This window comes from Rattus norvegicus, chromosome 5 (genome assembly GCF_036323735.1).
Source record: "Rattus norvegicus strain BN/NHsdMcwi chromosome 5, GRCr8, whole genome shotgun sequence".
NCBI lineage: Eukaryota > Metazoa > Chordata > Mammalia > Rodentia > Muridae > Rattus > Rattus norvegicus.
Window position 1 is genome coordinate 26,318,940 of NC_086023.1, and position 19,191 is coordinate 26,338,130.

Below are 19,191 nucleotides of genomic sequence, written 5' to 3' on the forward strand. Positions count from 1 at the left end.
AGATAGATAGATAGATAGATAGATAGATAGATAGATAGATAGATGATAAAGAAAGAAAGTGAAAGAGAGAAAAGCAATTAGCCCACCCCTTCTCCAATTTCAACATATGGGTGAACCATAGAGACATGATGAGGATTCCACAGAGGCGGGCAGGGCTTTCGGCCTTCAATCTGTCCGTCTGCCAAATGATCCACAGACAAATTCTGTCAGCTTTCTACCACTTAGCCTCATTTCACCACTTGTCTGTCACTTCCCAGTCTATAGGAAGTCTGTTTATGTTTAAGATCTTTAACTCTGTACCTCAGAAGACATAGCTAGAAAAGGCAGAAAGTGATCCAATTGTGCTTCATACTTGTAGACCCATTCTTGTATCTGTTCTGGAGCCAAGTTCTCATTTACCTCAAATAGACCCACAGTTATACCAGTGACATTTATGATAGAACTAATGAGTCAGCCAGTCAGGATTATGAAACTATGCTCTTATAACAGATGACTTCAGCATCGTCTATGGCTTATGGCTTAGGAAAGGAAGTTGTGTCGTTTCATCCAAGCATGGAGATACGATCTCAATCTTTGTCCTACGTTGCTTTCGGTTGCTGGGATATAACACTGACAAAAACAACATGAAAGAAGGGGTTCTCTTCAGTGTATGCTTTGCAGTCCACCGTCATTGACGAACACCAAGAGAGCGGCTTGAAGCAGAGACTGTGGAAGAATGCTGCTTACTAGTTTGCTCCCGCTGGCTTGCTTACTTGGCTACCTTTCTTACACAGCTCAGACCCATTGCCCAAGAATAGTATTGCTCACATTAATCTGGGCCTTCTTACATCAATTAGCAATTAAGAAAATGTTCTCTGACCCTACCCACTCATAGAAGGGGAGGGGTGATGGGTGAAGGATTGTGGGAGGTGGTGAATGCGAGGGGGCTGTGAGCAGTATGTAAAATGAATAAGTTAGAAAATGATTGATTGATTGATTGATTGATTAAAGGAAAAAGAAAATATCCCCCATTGACATGCCACTGGCCACCCTGGGGAGGCAATTCATCTACTGAGATTTCCTCTTCCCTGATTTGTCTATGTTTCTGAAAAGCTGACAAAAACTATCATAGTCTTACTAGTAAAGACACTGAAGAGAGAGACATTGTTAAGCCTTTTCTCTACACCCCCAAACAAGAAAAACTAATCAACCTAAAACCACAAAACTCACTTCCAAAAACAGGGACGACATAATAACAAAGTGGGAAAGAGTGTATCATTCTTTAGAAAATCTAAACCCTGGAGCAGTGGACATCAACAGTTTAATGAGGCTCATCAACATTTACGTAACAAGAGGAAGTGATAACAAAGTATAGGCTGGATCTAGTAACATAATCCACACTTGATACTTTGTGGAGTCATTTAAAGACACTGGAGATTTACAACTTCCAATACACACTTTGTAGCCCAGAATCTCTGCCAGAAAGAGAGAGGCCCAAGTCAGCCATCACTGCAGCCCAGACTGGTGTGCAAATCCCCAGGCTTCCAGAGACTCCTCCTCTGGCATACCCCATGTTGAAGGGATAACTGTCGGGGGTTGGGAGGAAGCAGAGACCTTTCAACTCAGTTGAACACAGTGTTAGAATGAGATTTAAGGGAATTTGATTCAGACATGACCCCCATCAAATCCCAAACCTCATTTTGCTGATAGAGATCACAGAAAAATGCAAAAAGGTCAAATCTACGGTGTGCCAGGAAAAGTTCCATTGCAAGCTGTAGCGAGAGAAGAGCTGACATTTGGGGATGTATAGAGAACGTGACTAGAATGTCAAACAGGGATCTGTAAGGGTATGGTTACTTCTAGCAAGTATGAAGCAAAAAAAAAAAAAAAAAAAAACCCTCACTGTCGGAAAATCCTTTGTTTGGATCAACAACAGGTTCCCACTTGCCTTCCCCACTTGGTAAATGGGAAGGAGCATCAAAAAATCAGGGAGGTAAAGTCCTGCCCCAGAGGCTCAATGTTTCCATGAAGACCTGAGTTTAAGCCATTGTGCAAAGACAGTCTTCAAGCAGAGTTAATGTAGAGATAATGTCACAATGATCAGGAACCCCAAACATCCTTTTTAAAAATTAAATCAAATTCCTTTAAATAAGTTCTAAAGTCTGGTTTTTTAAATGTTACAAGAATGTTGAGGGCAGGAAGCTCCCGTTTTGCAGTACTCTGTACCTAAAGAAACATCAAATTTGATTTTATATAACCGCACACTAGATGTTTCTTTTGTTTGATTTGCAATGCTGGGTTTGAACCTGGGGTCTCATACATGCTAAGCAGCATGCATTCTACTGTAAAGCTGTACTCTCATCCCCCACAAGGACCTCCAGTTGTTCTGAGTCCTGAACACATGTAAGAGATGAGAACATAATACTGCAGGTAAAATCTATTGGGTTCAGTCATAATTAGCATCATTCCTAGGAATTAGCTAGAAATACTTGTTGTTCTCCCAACCTTCCTGTGCCATTGAACCAGGGCAAAACCCAGTGTTGAGCCCCAGCCCTCGATGCCTATGAGCTGCTTTGAAGACTGGTATTAATTGTGCTCAGTGACAATGACAAGACTGTGTCACCTGCTTTTCATACTCAACACAGTTCTGTCTCTTTGGAACAAGGGTCAGGGAATATAGGCAGCTAAATCAGGATGTCCCAGAAATGTAACACAAAAATAGACTTAACATGATTCCCATAAATAAAGCAGGACACTGAGAGCAAAATACTGTGTAGCATTTTTCCAGAAGAATGTGCTTAAGCCTTTCGGACGATCGATCGTGTTAAACTACTATCACACAAGATCCAACAACTGAGATAAAGAAGGGCAAGCATGTCAGGAGCCAAGAAGAAGTAAGGAGACTGAAAGAAAATGAAGGGTAAACCCATTTAAAATCCAATAACCAAGAAAGGCTTTACACAGAACCCCGATGCCTTCTTGGAACATAAAACAACTGAAGGTTCACTAATTGCTGTCCACATCTGATTCTCCAAAGAGGGAGCTTCCAAATACCCAGAATCGAGCCCCAGGGGAATGCGAGCTTATACTATCGACAAATAGTCCCTGTACTTGGGGATAGGAAGCCATCTGCTGCTTTCCATTTCTGTCAGGACAGAAAAACACAAAAACGCACATTCAGGCTCGCATGTTCCACCTTCTCTGAACACCGTGCTGGCCATGATGTTCACTTGTCCAGTATATAAGAAGCACCTCTGGGGCTTTCCTTTTGCGGTGGCAGCGCCTCGCGGTGAGGAGCTCGTGTTCATACTTGTAGCTATGCCATCCAAGGGTCCGCTGCAGTCCGTACAAGTCTTCGGACACAAGAAGACAGCCACAGCTGTGGCCCACTGCAAACGAGGAAATGGGCTTATCAAGGTGAATGGACGTTCCCTGGATATGATCGAGCCACACACGCTGCAGTACAAGTTACTTGAGCCTGTTTTGCTTCTGAGCAAGGAGATAGTTGCTGGTGTGGATATCCCGGTCCGTGTGAAGGGTGGTGATCATGTGGCCCAAATTTATGCTATTCGGCAGTCCATCTCAAAAGCCCTGGTGGCTTATTACCAAAAATATGTGGCTGAAGCCTCTAAGAAGGAGATCAAAGATATCCTCATCTAGTATGATCGGACCCTACTTGTAGCTGACCCCCGTCGCTGCGAATCCAAAAAGTTTGGTGGTCCTGGTGCCCATGCCCAGTACCAGAAATCCTACAGATAAGCCAGTCTCAAGGATCAAGGTTTACCTTTGTAATAAACATCCTAGGACTTAAAAGAAGAGGAGGAGGAGGAGGAGGGGGAGGAGGGGGAGGAGGAGGAGGAGGAGGAGGAGGAGGAGGAGGAGGAGGAGGAGGAGGAGGAGGAGGAGGAGGAGGAGGAGGAGGAGGAATAATCTCTGGGTATTCAGATCCCCTCCAAATACTTTGCTTAATCAAAATGATTTCGTTTTCTGTCTCTTTCTAGCAGTTTTACTGATGAAAAGCTGAATCTTCAACTCTAAGAATAAAGAACCAACTGACGCAGTTGATGATTTAAACCAGATCCTACTAACTGACCCCTAAGCCCACACTCTCCATCAATCACAAATTAAGAGAATACCTACAGTCAGATCTTATGGAGACATTTTCTTTCATTTGAGGCTCGCTCCTTAACTCTAGCTTGTGTCAAATTGGCATAAAACTAGTCAGGACAGTTTCCAATATACTTTTCTCTCTTGGCCTTCTTCCTAATTCAATGACCTCCTGTTTCCTCTCTCTTCTGCTCGGTTCATTTCCTCTAGCTGCTAACATTAGAGACTGTTCACATCTCAGCCTGCTTCCTCATTCCCTCTATAGCCTCACTCAGATAACTTGAGCCAGTCCCAGTATTGGCCACACCAAGCTGTTTTCCCCAGACCAAATGAACACATGGATTATTCAGTCATATACTAGACGTGTAGTTCTAGGATTCTGTATTAGATTTTCTGTTGCTAATGTAAAGACAATAACCAAAAGCAAGGTATAGAAGGAAGAGTTTATTTCACTTAACAGTTTCAGAGCGTTAAGAGCCGGTGATGGTGGGTAGGGATGGAAGCAAGGAGCAAGCATGGCAGCAGATGCAGGAAGTTAATAGCTTACATATTCAAAAGCAAACAGAGAGCAGGAACTGAGAATAGAGTAAGGCTATATAGTCTCAAATGCCATCCTTAGTGACTTTGCTCCTAAGCCTCCCTGGACATCACCAACAACTGAAGATCAAATGTCTAAATACCAGAGTCTATGGGGAATAAGGATTCAAACTACCACAGACCCCCAAGAATGCACAAAACCATAGATGCCATTGTGTGACACTGTTCCTAAGGAAGACATTAGCCCAGAGGGAGAAATGATGATAGACCAAGGGTACCACCAACGCCCAACTTGCTAAACTAATGAGTTTTTATTAGTATTATAGGAGTATGGGTAAAAGATTACTTACAGAAGCAGAAATAACTCAAAAATAGCTCATCATAAAAGCCTGTTGCACCATGGATGGTGGCTCACAAAAGTTGGAGCTCTAGAACACACTGCATAACTTGCCAGTAGCTCAGGAAGTTGTAAAATGTCTTTTTGGGATAGCTCACCTTATCTGAATGTCTTTCAGCAGTACTTACTATTTATATAAAGTAGGAGATGGAGGAAATTGTGAATTTGCTCAGTTTCAGGAACTTCCTGAAGCAATTGTTTGCTTTTTTGAGTTTTCTGTTTGTTTTCTGAGTTTTCAGGAGCTCCTTGCAGAATGAAATATTTTATTTCTGAGGAAATTGCTGCAAAATAAATCCCTAAGATCCCTTATACAAAAGATTATAGTATTTGTGTTCAACCTTTGAATCTCTTCTGTGGACTTTAAGTCATCTCCAGATTACTTGTGATACACATGACAATCTCAGTGCTGAATGCACAATAATTATTCTGAATGCTTAGGGAATAATGACAATGAGTAAGACTCTACCAATGAAATTGGTATCATCTAGCACCTCAGACATTTATCATTTAACTGAAGTAGGATCCTCTCTACTTACGGAAGTAGAAACTTAAGGGTCCTTTGGAAAGTCAGTTGTGTCAGATGGTGTTTTGTTGAGGCAAACACCTGAAGGAGTGTTTTTCTGAAGCAGACACAGGTAAAATTTTATCTTGCTAAAGAAAGTACGTAAAAGGATACATGATGAAGGGTTCTTCGCTAACTACGTGCATGTATTGGTTCACCTTACAATGCACAGCTGAGTTCTATTTATCAGGACCCCATAAAGAAAAACACACCAAAAAATTTCTGGTGGCTTCTTGCCACTTGTGCTGACTCAGACCTATTGGCAGAGTGATGTCAGCTGATCCAGACTCATGTGGAGTTTTGCTAAGACAGATTCACCGGCTGAGGCAAGACCCATGGTGAGGCAAGACCCATGGAGAACACATAATGTTTGAAAGGAGTATAAATAGAACCCAACAGACAAGTGACGAGGGCAGGGTTTGCCTGGCTTGCATAGCTAGCTTTGCATCCCTTCTTGGTCTCATGTCTTTACTGATCTTCACTTTGTTAAGAGAGCATGGCAAAAAAACTTCTCCTGTTGTCCCTGGTAGTCCTAGTCCCTCTTGCTTACTCATGCAGAGTCATCTGAGGCCTGGCTGTCTCTGCTAGATCATGCCACTGCTGGTGAATCCCGTTTGCTATCCCAGCACTACCAAAGTAGACTGCTGGTATATGTATGAAATGACTGTGATCTGATTGAGCTGCTGCTGCTGATTCTTGTGAACTGAGCTACTAATTTCTTGACAAAGCAGATGGGATTTGCTCCAAGGAACAATTTCTAAACAGATCTACTGTTCCTATATCCTCATAACCTTTCTTTTTTACTACAACTGCTAGGTGGTGGGCTGGATGGGTGGTAAAAGCATTTAAGAACTGGTATTGAAAGCAGGGTTGTTGACCCGCGGATCCCGGCCCACAGCAGCTCTCTGCTCCCAAACCCCGTGGGAGAGAGACCTCACCGCCTGATCAGGTGGGCACTCCTGAGGCTGCAGAGCGGAGGAGACCACCGGCGCTGCCCACCCCTGCCCACATCCCTGGCCCAAGAGGCAACTGTGTGGGGCTTCTGGGTTCCCGTGGGGGAGGGCCCAGGAGCGGCAGGACCCCTGCGCCTGAGACACCGCCAGAACCTGAAGGAAACAGACCGGATAAACAGTTTCTGCACCCAGATCCCGTGGGAGGGAGAGCTGAACCTTCAGAGAGGCAGACACGCCTGGGAGACCAGGGGAGGCTGCACTCTGTGCACGTCCAGACGCCAGAGGAGAACACCAGGCGTCATCTGGAGCCCTGGTGTGCGGAGGCTCCCGGAAAGACCGGCGCAGATCTTCCCGGTTGCTGCCACAGCGGAGAGGACTTAGGCAGTACCCCACGAGCAAACTTGAGCCTTGGAACCACAGGTGGGACCAACTTTTCCCCTGCAGGAAACCTGCCTGGTGAACTCAAGACACAGGCCCACAGGAACAGCTGAAGACCTGTAGAGAGGAAAAACTACACGCCCAAAAGCAGAACACTCTGTCCCCATAACTGGCTGAAAGAAAACAGGAAAACAGGTCTACAGCACTCCTGACACACAGGCTTATAGGACAGTCTAGCCACGGTCAGAAATAGCAGAACAAAGTAACACTAGAGATAATCTGATGGCGAGAGGCAAGCGCAGGAACCCAAGCAACAGAAACCAAGACTACTTGGCATCATCGGAGCCCAATTCTCCCACCAAAACAAACACAGAATATCCAAACACACCAGAAAAGCAAGATCTAGTTTCAAAATCATATTTGATCATGATGCTGGAGGACTTCAAGAAAGACATAAAGAGCTCCCTTAGAGAACAAGTAGAAGCCTACAGAGAGGAATCGCAAAAATCCCTGAAAGAATTCCAGGAAAACACAATCAAACAGTTGAAGGAATTAAAAATGGAAATAGAAGCAATCAAGAAAGAACACATGGAAACAACCCTGGACATAGAAAATCAGAAGAAAAGACAAGGAGCTGTAGATACAAGCTTCACCAACAGAATACAAGAGATGGAAGAGAGAATCTCGGGAGCAGAAGATTCCATAGAAATCATTGACTCAACTGTCAAAGATAATGTAAAGCAGAAAAAGCTACTGGTCCAAAACATACAGGAAATCCAGGACTCAATGAGAAGATCAAACCTAAGGATAATAGGTATAGAAGAGAGTGAAGACTCCCAGCTCAAAGGACCAGTAAATATCTTCAACAAAATCATAGAAGAAAACTTCCCTAACCTAAAAAAAGAGATACCCATAGGCATACAAGAAGCCTACAGAACTCCAAATAGATTGGACCAGAAAAGAAACACCTCCTGTCACATAATAGTCAAAACAGCAAACGCACAAAATAAAGAAAGAATATTAAAAGCAGTAAGGGAAAAGGGTCAAGTAACATATAAAGGCAGACCTATCAGAATCACACCAGACTTTTCGCCAGAAACTATGAAGGCCAGAAGATCCTGGACAGATGTCATACAGACCCTAAGAGAACACAAATGCCAGCCCAGGTTACTGTATCCTGCAAAACTCTCAATTAACATAGATGGAGAAACCAAGATATTCCATGACAAAACCAAATTTACACAATATCTTTCTACAAATCCAGCACTACAAAGGATAATAAAGGGTAAAGCCCAACATAAGGAGGCAAGCTATACCCTAGAAGAAGCAAGAAACTAATCATCTTGGCAACAAAACAAAGAGAAGAAAAGCACACAAACATAACCTCACATCCAAATATGAATATAACGGGAAGCAATAATCACTATTCCTTAATATCTCTCAACATCAATGGCCTCAACTCCCCAATAAAAAGACATAGATTAACAAACTGGATACGCAATGAGGACCCTGCATTCTGCTGCCTACAGGAAACACACCTCAGAGACAAAGACAGACACTACCTCAGAGTGAAAGGCTGGAAAACAACTTTCCAAGCAAATGGTCAGAAGAAGCAAGCTGGAGTAGCCATTCTAATATCAAATAAAATCAATTTTCAATTAAAAGTCATCAAAAAAGATAAGGAAGGACACTTCATATTCATCAAAGGAAAAATCCACCAAGATGAACTCTCAATCCTCATCTTTGGTTGGTTTATATACAAGTGTGCAATTTCTAGGCTTGAAAGTAAAATGATGCTATCTGGTGCTGGATAGAGGAGCCTTATTTTTTATTATGGCAGCTTGCTATTTTTGTAACATGGTGAGTTGGTTGAACACAATAAAGTACAGTAGTAACTGATCTCCCCTTCTTCCTGGATGAGTGAGGAGATGATTAAATGTTGATGTCAGCATCCTTGAGCATATTCAGATGAGCTTCTGCTTCTGTTGAAAAGGATGCTGTGTTTGATTGTGGTCCGAAGCTTTGAAGCACTACTTGGCATCTCCTTCCTTGGAGGTCTCACTGTTTAAACATAACAGATTTGATAGCTTGTTGGTAAGGTGAGGTCCAGCTTGTCTCCACTAGGTCATCTTCATGTGAATCCGGTGGTTATACGGTTTTGTTCTGGGGATATTTCATTTTTTTAATAACGGTTTTAGCTGACATTCATGGAGAGAATGAATCCTTAGAACTGTGCCACTAGTGAAAGGAAATCCTGTCTAGAGTATGTTTCTTTACAAAGCTGTGTCACACCATCCTTTGGGCCCTCTGCTGGAAAAGTAGAATCAAGTCTCAAATAATGCCTTTTAAATTGTATCCTCTAGTATTATAGATGTAGGACAGTACTGTATCATACCTCTGTGGATGTAAAATAACTTGTACCTGCTTTATGATACGTAGTAGTGACCGTGCTAGTAGTAGTGACAGAGCTGTTTTTAATGATGTTGCTCAGAATGTTTTCTTTCCAGATGATGTTTGAGAAGCTAATTTAAAAAAAATGGTGCCAGGTACCACAAGAGTAACAGAACTGTGCTGTTTTCTCGGGTTTTGTTTTTTTACTTTTTTTTTTTTTAATGGAGTGTGCTGGATGTCTCTACAGTTTTGTTCAGATGACTGCAGAACCTGGAAAAGCTGTTGCTGCTGTTGATGCATAACACACTGCTATTATTGGTCTTTTTATATAAATATAAATATATATATACAGATATATAATTTGAATTTTTTGAAACTTTAGCTGTGCTGTCAACTTTGGAAAAAAGTATCCCCGTTTACTGTGTTGAGTTGGCACTGTACAGAAATTAACAGCCATATTGGTCTAGAAATGTTGAACTTAAGTTTTTTCCATTTGTACAGGGGTAACACACTGTATTAAATATGTAAGGTCTTATCTACGTGGGTTTGATTACAAAAACTAATAAAGTATTCTCTAAATTTAAAAAAAGAAGCTATAAAAAAATAAAAAATAAAATAAAATAAAATAAAATAAAATAAAATAAAATAAAATAAAATAAAAAAACAATCCACAGTGGGGTTGGGGATTTAGCTCAGTGGTAGAGCGCTTGCCTAGCAAGCGCAAGGCCTTGGGTTCGGTCCCCAGCTCCGAAAAAAAAGAAAAAAGAAAACAAAACAAAAAAACAAAAAAAAAGAAAGAAAGCAGGGTTGAGAAAAAGTTAAGCCTACAACTTACCATTTTGAAATATTCAATTAATTTGTCATAAACCATATTTAATATTAGTGTTATAAAATTTAAAACTATTCTTACTGTCCAGTGCATCTCACTGTCGGTTAGTTCTCCTTTCTCTAGCCTCTCTCTCCTTACCCCATTTCTAGATTTTGGTAGCCATTACTATGCTCTCTGCCTTGGTTTAGTTTTTTTGCTTGTTTTTCAGGATTGAATTCAAAGCCTGTTTGTGCTAGGCAAGTACTCTGCCACTGAGCTATGACCCCGGGCTCTACTCTCTAGGTCTTTGAGATCCGTTTTTTAGCTTCTACAAATGAGAACATATGATTGTTATCTTTATGTGATTCGATTCTACTCCACAGAACACCCACTATACACAGGTTGTTACAAATAACGGAACTTTTTTTCTTTACTGTTAAGCAATATTCCATTGTGTATACACGCATTTTCTTTATCTGTAATCTGTTCACGGATATATAGCTTGATTCCATATCTTGGTTACCAGGAACACCGCTGCAATAAATGTGGGCATGCGGATGTCTCTTCGGTTTATCTTAAGATTTAAGTCCTTGGCTACTTCCCCCAGTGGGTTGCTGGGTTGTATGCTATTTCTTTCTCTAGATAAATTCTATTCCTATTTTCCATAACAGCTACAGTGATTTATAGTCTCATCAATAGTATATGAGAGTTCTTTCTCCAAACTCTCACTAGCATTTGTTAAACTGGCTGTTATTGTTTTATTGCCAATAGCCATTCAGACTGAGAAAACATGATGCTTTACCTCGATTCTGATTTGTATTTCCTCAATGATTAGTAATATTGACCATCTTTTCACATTCACTTGTTTAATTTTTTTAATTTTGATTGATTGATCATGGGGCAAGAGTTTATATATGCATGTATGTTCCGGCACCAGGGTGTGTGTGTGTGTGTGTATGTGTGTGTGTGTGTGTGTGTGTGTCTGTGTGTGTGTGCATTCAACCATGTGTATGTGTGCCTGTGTGTGCCCGAGTGCACTTACATGTGTGCATGTGTGTACCTGGAAGTCAGAGGACAACTTACAGGAGTTGGTCCTCTCCTTCCACTTTGTGAGGCATAGCCTCTTTTTTATGTTTCTGTCACACTGTGTATCCCAGGCTGGGTGGCCTATGAACCTTTGAGTCATTCTTCTGCCTCAACCTCCCACCTCATGGCAGGAGTGCTAGAATACCACTCCTAACTTTTCTACCTGGGTTCCCAGATTGCCTAGCAACCATGTTCACTCTGTATGTTACTAGACAGCAGCATCTCAGACTCTGGAGTCAGATAAAGCAAACAAGTTCAAGTCCATGGATCAGCCATATGACCTCAAGCAAGCAACTTGACCTTCTGAACCACTTGCCACTCCCCTCCTTTGCTTATCCTCTGGGTACCTGGAAAAGTTGGTTTAGAATGGAGGTTGCCAAAGTGAGTTTCTCAACAGTAATCTTCAATTCATTTTTGCAAATATTTTCCAAGTCATGTCAGCTATGACTGCTTTTCTACTTCAGTGCTAGCTGTCATTTTAAATAATTCCGTGATCTATAGCAAACCAGAGATATTTAGAGAAAAGCACTTTGTGTCTCTCGCAGTTACTGCTCTCAATCGTTCTGATCTGGTAAATACACATATCAAGGCTTCAAGACCTAGACAAGTAGTATCCCTGTAATAACCTCATGGTTTTCCCACAGTCATTACTCTCGGCAGAGCTCATCTAGTATTCCCTTAATGAAATTTTATTAAGTATCACTGTGTAGCTGCAATTTTTTTTTGGGCAGAGTAGACAAGACAGTGAGGAAAACAATGCTTTTCCCCAGACAGCATAGATAAGCATAAAAACACATTATCATAATGCCAGGGGGAGAGAAGATGATGTGAGTAAACAATAGGAGCTGCTTCTGGTACCAGGCAGGGCTCACTCTTATTGAGCCAGCCTGAAGTCCAATTAGAGAACTGTTTTTTTGTTTTTTTGTTTTGTTTTTGGGTTTTTTTTTTTTAAGGAAATCCCAACAGTTCAATTTTACCAATGAAGATGTGGGAGCGTAGGATGAATGCCTACAAGCTCAGAGAGGCAGAAAAGGTGCCCAGCTGACTTTCCTCCACAGCCGCCTTCTCACCATTAATCTCTCCTCTCACAAAACCTCCTTCCAATCGAATGTCCCTCCCTTCTACTTCCTGTGCGTCTCTCTATTCATCCTTCTGAGTTCCTCTTATTCTCTATGGTTTTTCCTTAATAATCCTACATTCACTTCCTGTCAACTGGTCGCATGTTCTGCCTCTTGGCCTTTGGTTGACATTATTTAATAAAGACACGCTTCTCCAGTGTGATCACATGTCCTACAACAGTTGCTGGTTGCCACCAAAGATTTGTGTCACCATCATACCTCATAGTTATCTTCCCATGCTGGTCTTTATTATGCTTCATCAACATCATAGCTGGGTAAGACTATTGCTTGCTTCCTGCCTTTCCAAAGCTTGAATGGCACCTTCAGGCACCATAAAAGCTAGTCCTCAGGAAGAAGATGTTCAGGTTAGATCCAGCTCTGGGTGCTCTGAGCTCTGAGTCTGAAGTGCATGGTGTCTTCAGCATAAGGATTTGCCTTCCACCTCTGGGAGGCAGCCAAGGGCAAGAATAGACTATAGTGTTTGCAGGACTCTTGGACAACCCTGATGAACACCTCAAAGGACAGTTTCTTGTGCCTGATGTTGGAGTTTTTGACACATAGCTAATGGCTTTTAGAGGAAGCATTGTCAGACCAGACAGGTGTATATTTATACACAGTTAAGTGCACCACAGATATTTTAGGTAGATAGTTAATAGTATGACCTTATGACCTTTTCTGACATTCCTACTGTTATCTTATTCTCCTCTCTCCTTCTGGTTTTATCTTCCACCCCTCCCTAATCAAAGCCACTTGTTTTTCTCATTTCTCCCCTCAGACCAGTTGGGGCTAGTGAAGTCATCAATATAGATAGAGTAGACCCACAACCATCACTTTACCAAACCAGCAGAGTCCTGAACTACATTTTAAATACTTGTCCTTATAACCATAGATCAGTGCAGTCCCCACTCTTTATCAAGAAAACGTCTTCAACAGATGAAGACAATTGCAGAAAAACACAACCAAATCAAGATGCAGAGTTGTGGAACTTGGTCCCAACTGCTACATCTACAGGGACCATTGTGGAAGACAGGTCAGGAAGATCGTAGGAGCCAGAGGAACGGAAAGTTTGCTCTGAGACTATAGTTCCTAGAAGTGTCAGAGAAACTACCTCCCATGAAGTCTTACCAACATGGCTGACTAGACAGGACCTGAACAATAATGACCCAATAGAAAGGCAAACATGAAAAAGGGGGAGTTCATGAGACCTCAAACATAGACAAAAAACTGCAGGCAACTAAGGAATGCTGAGAGTAGAAGAAATAGTCTTCCCAAGGAACAGGCACAAAAATATATACATACAAGCAACATAATAGAGATCTATAGGTAGGTAGATAGATATGCTGCTACATTCATATATTAATATATAGTAAATATATACATATGTAAACAAAGGAACATTAATCTGAAAAGAACGAGAAAGGGGAAGAAGAGAAATATTATAATTATATTGTAATTACAATTTTTTTTTAAAAAGTGGGATCAGGAAAGACTTTTAAATGAACAGCATTTTAGATATTACCTGGCAGACATGGGCACAATAACAAACAGCATGGAGGGCTAGATTCATGCATCCCCACTCTCTCTTCCAGATAGATAGATAGGAAGCAAGTAGCAGCTTCTGTACTCTCCGAACCCTGCTGCCTTCTCGAATAAGCTATGAGAATGCCACACTTTTGGAAGCTCTCTAAATGGCAGCTGAATATGAAGATATTTTCCAGTTTTTACCAAAGCAAAAGATTAGGTTAGGGTGCAGCTCAGTGGAAGCATTCACCTAGAATCAATGGCAGCCTGGGTTTGGTCCCAATGAAGTGCTGGTTCTACAAATGTCCTTATGTACTACATATTTTGGAAATCATAAATAAAGCATTGTAGGTGTGATTTATACCAAAAAGACTAAAGACATTTTTGCAATTGCAAAAGAAAAAAAAAGCTTTATTCCAGAACTAGCTGTTGGCCTTTCACTAAAGCACTGACAAAAGAGTAGAGTTGCCCTGGGTGGTTTGATCAACTTGACACAAACCTAGATGTATCTAAGAAGAGGGAAGTTTGTTTGGTTTGGTTTGGTTTTCTTTTTTTTTTTTAACGATTTTATTTAGTTTTATGTGTATATACAGAACACAAATATATAAGCCAAATATTATATCTAAAAGACAGACCTTAACAAAGATCAAACACTCCACTTTTCTTAAAGTAGAGATCATCCAGATGGGAAAATCAAGAAACACTTCAATTAACAACAAAATATTTATCAAACAGCAAGAGGACATTCTTTCCCTCAGAACATGGAATGTTTTCTAGGACTGATCATTTATCTCAAGAACATAAAAAAATAAAGAAAAATCCTATCACATATTCTCAGACCACAATATAATCAAATGGAAAATCAATATAAAATGGAAATGGATTAATATATGGGAACTTTAAAATATGTTTTTTTTTAAATTTAGAGAATACTTTATTAGTTTTTGTAATCAAACCCACGTAGATAAGACCTTACATATTTAATTACCTATTTAATTGTTACCCCTGTACAAATGGAAAAAACTTAAGTTCAACATTTCTAGACCAATATGGCTGTTAATTTCTGTACAGTGCCAACTCAACACAGTAAACAGGGATACTTTTTTCCAAAGTTGACAGCACAGCTAAAGTTTCAAAAAATTCAAATTATATATCTGTATATATGTCGCGCGCCCAATGTCCCGCCAGCAAGAACGACGCGCGGCAACAGGATTCTTCTGCGAGCAAGCCTTTACTGTGTTACAGCTCTTCTCAGTGTTACAGCTCTTCTCAGTGTTACAGCTCTTCTCAGTGTTACAGCTCTTCTCAGTGTTACAGCTCTTCTGAACAGGGACCCCGAGTAGCAAAATCGTTCGGCTTATATAGACAACAGTATGCTAATTATCTCTCAGGGATTGGTGGGGCTTGGATCACCCCACTACTTGTCCTCCAGGGATTGGCGGAGAATGAATCACCTCATTAGCATATTAACGGTCAACTAACACCTGGTGCATAAACCGCACATGTGCAGTACCGCTGTTCACCACTAGAGGGAGCCCTAGCAAGGGGACAAGCCTGCACATGCGCAGTAAGTCGTTTATATCCAGACAAGGCTGGATGTCAGCGCCATCTTTGTTTCGTCGCGCCGCTCTCTACATCTCCCCCTTTTTTGTTTAATAAAATGACTGGTCTAGATCTGGGTGTCACGTCAATCTTGTCATTGCTCCTGTCTTAGGTCGTTCTCATCCAAACTCGGCCTTACCCGTCATAGAGTTACCCTATCGCCACCGGGCCCCGTGTCTTAGGTTGGTCCGAGTTCGAGGAAAGTTGCCCGTCCCTGGATACAATGACTCCACATGACTGTGACAAAAATGATCTAGGGCGAACTCTTGATCTTTCAAAGAGGCCAGCCATATGTTGGGAGAAGTACCCTTTTTAATGGTGGTCATAGCCTGGTAAACAACCACTTTGTGTCTGGCATGTTCTCTTTTTTAAACAGCCAATAAGCCAGAGACCTACTCCGCATCCCAGGAGGACAACAGCTCCCCAGAACAAACATGCCCACCCACTCCTTAACAAGGGAGAAAGCATTGGTAATCCATGAGGTAAAGTCTTCAACTGTGATGGGGTCCAGCCTAGTGCTGTTGAGGACAACAATCTGCATCAGCAATTGTCTTGATAGTTGCTCTGCTTTCATGGACCAGTTTCCTTTCAGATAATTCGAGATTTCTTTGTTCTGTTGAAAATTCTGAGAAAAGTTAGCTCGCAAAAGAATAATGCATAAACCTCGAAGGGAGGAAACACAAGACAGCTGTGTCATATGATACAGTGCTTCAATTGTTCTTGAACTAAGTCTATCCTTTGATTGGCTAATAGAAGGCCAGATGCCAAATGGGTATTAAATTCTTCTTGTATCTCTAGCACCACTGCAGTTCTGATTGACAGTCTCAGCCGTCTGTATTTGATTGGTCATAGCGATTGCAGCTGTGGTAGCTGCGGCAGCAGACAGCACAATGGCTGAAATTATGGCTGCCATAATTCCAAAATCTCTTTTGGCTCTCAGCAAATTAAGAATAGGAAAGCTATCTGGGTTTGCCTCCACTGGGATTGGCACAAAGGAGGGAATCTTAACCATCACTGCGGTGTCATTGGTGCCATCCCAGCATTCAGCTAAATAGCAGACTACATCAGAGCTATTACAATTTAAAGCACCACTGCTTACATTAGTGCTTATCAGAAAAAAGGTGATCTAGCAAATACTGAAGTACTAGTGGCAGTATTATTTACCAAGAGGTTATTATATTGAATATTAATCAACCTGGTATCACCTTTTTCTGGTAGCTGAAACATTATACATCACGAAGTTCTCTCCCATCAACCTAGCAAAGGGGGTCAGGGATGTATATAACCCTTGCTCATTGGACAGCACCCATTGAAACCAAGGCCAGAGATTATGCTTGTCAGTCTTATTCTCAAAACAGTAAAATTGCTATGAACTGGCATGGGTACTGGCCAGGATCTGGCAATAGCCCACAGGGTGAGCAAATTAACCTGTATTACCATTCCCAGTAGTAATAGTAGGGTTCGTAGTCTCATCTTCAGGAAGAGCAGAAGACAATCTTCGAGTCAAACGCTCGGGTTCCCAAATTGGATTTTCTTGATTCTGCGGAAAAACACAAATCGCTCCCCTAAATCTCGAAATCACAGGATCTGGGCCACACCATTCATCAGTTAAGACATCCTTCCACTTTACTCCTGTCTTAGTTATAGGTGTAGTAGTAGCATGGCGATCTGCGGCAGAGCAGCCATGCACATCCAAAATTAAGAAATTTAGAGTAAAAAGAGCTAAAGAAAGTTGTTCTTTTGGTGTTCGGCCGCTGGCAATTCCCTCTTTTTGTTTTTTTTTTTTATAAGCTCTATTAAGGTACGAAGTACTCTTTCCACAATTCCTTGACCTTGGGGATTATATGGCAATCCTGTAGTATGTTTGACCTGCATTGTCTGGCAAAATGCCTGAAAGGTCTTTGCAGTGTAGGCAGGCCTGTTGTCTGTCTTGAGACTATCAGGCTTTCCCCAGGCTGCCCATGCCTCTAAGCAATGACTAATGGCATTACGAGCTTTTTCACCAGTCATCAGAGTATCGTGTATAATACCAGAACAGGTATCAACAGAAACATGAGCATATTTTAAATTTCCAAATTGAGATATGTGTGTGACATCCATCTGCCAAAGTTTTAGCGGGATCAGACCATGAGGGTTAATCCCCACATGAGGAGGGTGGTGAAATTGACCTTTTTTAAAACCATATCCAATAACTTAAAAGCCAATAGTCCATAACCAAGGCATGTAGAGAATATTTATACATTTAAAACCAATCAGAAAACAAAATTGAAGTGGCTACACATATCTTAGCTACAGGTGCAAGGCTCCAAGGGCCGATTGAAACTGCTTTTTTAAGAGAAGCACCTTGTCACTTGCTAAATCTCCTTGAGACCAGGAATCCAAGTAGGCACACTCAAGTTTATCTTTTTGTTTGATTCTCCTGAATAAATTTTCAGGCGGTCTACCTCTATCAAATCTGATCAGTATGACTCTGTGAGGTTTCCAGAGCCTAGTCACATACCTAGCAATAGCCTCAACTTGAGCCACAACAAAAGCTGCACTGACCCCATTTTTTATCTCTGCCTTCTCTCTGTTCATTTTATCTCCTTTTCTTTTCTTTTTTTCTTTCGAGACCTTTTCTCCCTCTGACATACTTTCTTGTTGCTCTGCAAGGACCCTCTGACCTGTCCTAACAGCTTCCTCACATCGTTTATCCTCTAAGCAGGCAGGGACCATTGGCCAAAGAGGTTTTGGTCCGGGCTTAAGCTTGCTGTCTGTGGCTTCTCTATCCCACACAAAGAAAAAAAGAAACAAAATTACCAGCCTTGCCCACAAAGGATCCATAACTTTAGGTTTCTTCACAGTGGCTCTCCACCTAGGCCCATATCTTTCTTCCTCATATATGGCTGCCTCTTCCTCTAATTCCTCCTCCTCGGACTCTGACAACTCTTGCTCAGAGTCACTGCCAGCCAGTTCTAAGGCTTCTAATTCTTTTAATGGATACAAAGTATCCTCTCCGGTTGACTTGTACTTCGTCCTCCAGGGCATACCTATTTTTTCCTCTGGCAGCGTTTCTTCCGCCTTTTGTATCTCTTTCACTTTTGTTTTAGTAACCTTTTTCTTTTTTGCGCGCTCCTAATTTCTCACTCCGCTCCGTTTCTGACATGCTCTGTAAATCCAAAAAGGGGCATGCCTCTCGGAAGCCTAATTTCTCACTCTGTTCCGTTTCTGACATGCTCTCTTCCAAAAAGGGGCATGCCTCTCGAAGCTTACCTTTTAATTTACCTTCTCGAAGTTCTGAATCCTCTTCAGCACACTGAAGGGTCCCCTCGGCACCGGCAATGTTGGTTCCCGGGTCTCGGCACCACTTGTCGCGCGCCCAATGTCCCGCCAGCAAGAACGACGCGCGGAAACAGGATTCTTCTGCAAGCAAGCCTTTACTGTGTTACAGCTCTTCTTAGTGTTACAGCTCTTCTTAGTGTTACAGCTCTTCTCAGTGTTACAGCTCTTCTCAGTGTTACAGCTCTTCTGAACAGGGACCCCCAGCAGCAAAATCGCTCGGCTTATATAGACAACAGTATGCTAATTATCTCTCAGGGATTGGTGGGGCTTGGATCACCCCACTACTTGTCCTCCAGGGATTGGCGGAGAATGAATCACCTCATTAGCATATTAACGGTCAACTAACACCTGGTGCATAAACCGCACATGTGCAGTACTGCTGTTCACCACTAGAGGGAGCCCTAGCAAGGGGACAAGCCTGCACATGCGCA

At 41.8% G+C, this 19,191-nt stretch overlaps 1 pseudogene; it reads left to right on the forward strand.

The window, feature by feature from the left end:
- Positions 1 to 3,249: 3,249 nt before the first annotated feature.
- Positions 3,250 to 3,738, forward strand: Rps16-ps4 (ribosomal protein S16, pseudogene 4; annotated as a pseudogene).
- The last annotated feature ends 15,453 nt before the right edge of the window (positions 3,739 to 19,191 follow it).